At 33.3% G+C, this 1,669-nt stretch overlaps 1 protein-coding gene across 1 annotated transcript in view; it reads right to left on the bottom strand.

The window, feature by feature from the left end:
- Nucleotides 1–1,669, bottom strand: part of PLXDC2 (plexin domain containing 2) — a 711,109-nt gene that overhangs the window by 494,831 nt on the left and 214,609 nt on the right. The window lies entirely within an intron of this gene.

Raw genomic sequence — 1,669 nt, 5'->3', positions numbered from 1 at the left:
GGAGTTGCCACGAGTCAGAAGTGACAGCAACTCTTTTTTTTTTTTTTTCTCCCCAAACCCTGGATGACAATGGTGGGAGAAGCAAGGTACGTACTCCAGGATGTGTAAAATCTGGAAAGGTGGCTATGGAGGGGAAGTGAAGGAAGTTGGCTGTTCTGGGGATGGGGTAGTGAATGTTATTTTCTAGGGAATGTAGTTCTGTTTGAAAGAAAGCAAGCAAAGGCAAAATGAGAAGCAGTTATAGATCAATTTAAAGAAGGCCTGCCTGGAACCTCATTTGGGCTTGATTTAGTTGGCAAATGGAGAGTTAGAGAACATAGTTGAAAAATAATGCAACATAATCACATACTTGCTTTAAGAAAAGTATGCTGACAGAAAAATGTATGGGATGGGGATGGCTGAGCAGGACAGCAGGTTAAGGCATCACTGAAGTGACATATCCCACAAGTAGAATTTGCTGACTGCTTACATTGTAACAGAAACATGTTCTTCAAACTTGTATTCAATTTAATAAAAAACAGTTTGAAACCACTTCAGTGTGCCTATTTAATTTCCATGATAGCAATCTATGTTAAACAGCATGTTTAAATGGGAGAAATCAATGAATAGGATAGAATCTCTAGGTAACAGTTTTCCTGTCATTCTAAGATAATTTATGGTTCTCATGTTTGTTTGTTTTTTTTAAAAAAAAAGGTCATGTAAATGAACTAGTATCTTGGAAATTGAATTAAAGCTCATATAATTTTTTTCCCTTTCTCTGTAAGTCATAAAGAAAATGCAGAGTACAAATGGATCATGAAAAATCAAGTGTCAGGTGTAAAAAACCAAATTAGTCCATACCACAAAAAAATGCAAGTCTTTGAAAACATCTGAATGAATGTAGTACGCTAGATGCTCAATCCCAAATTTCTCCTCAAAGAGCTTTTAAATTGCTTTAGCTGACAACTGCTAAAGATTGGCTTAGTAGTAATTTCATACAAAACATTTTGTAAGGATAGTAAAGAATAAAAATGCAACCAAATTTTGTCCTCAGAAAATATGCGCTTATAGAAAAAAATTGGTCAATATGTAACACTTGGAAGGCTTTTTTTATTAACTACTGTCAAAGAAATTGCTTTAAAGATTCTAACTGAATCAATTTTTCTTCTATTATTATTATTCTCATAATCTCGGCCTGTTCTAGTGTCTACATATTCTGTGCAGTTTTCATCAGATTCAGTCTGGATTCATATCACTTGCTACAAACTACTTTTACTTCTAAAGACTCAAGTCAAGTTTTTAACAAGATTTAATACAGGATTCCATTGTCTCCCCTCCCTGTTCCTACACACACACACACTTCTAAAAGTTATCAGCAGTCATTTGCTTTTCTGGACTCTTGAAATTTAAAATACACCAAGGCTTTCAAGAACATCATTTCATCAGTGAAACAATATATTTGCCATCATACTTAAAAAAAAAAAGCTTGGTTCCTTTTTATTCTATTTCAAGGGTGGTTTATAGTAAAATATTTTAAATCACTCTTAGAAATCATTCAAAGCATGGTAAACATAAACTCTTTTTAGAAAAATAACTTTAGGTTTCAAAAAGATACAAGATTGATACCCATGAAATTGAAATTTTAGATATCTCTTCCCTCTCAATATTCCCATTTTAAATCAAATCCAGA

The sequence above is a fragment of the Orycteropus afer genome, unplaced genomic scaffold, assembly GCF_000298275.1.
Source record: "Orycteropus afer afer isolate SDZICR_OR568_19922 unplaced genomic scaffold, OryAfe1.0 scaffold00035, whole genome shotgun sequence".
NCBI lineage: Eukaryota > Metazoa > Chordata > Mammalia > Tubulidentata > Orycteropodidae > Orycteropus > Orycteropus afer.
This window is presented reverse-complemented; position numbering and strand designations above follow the sequence as displayed.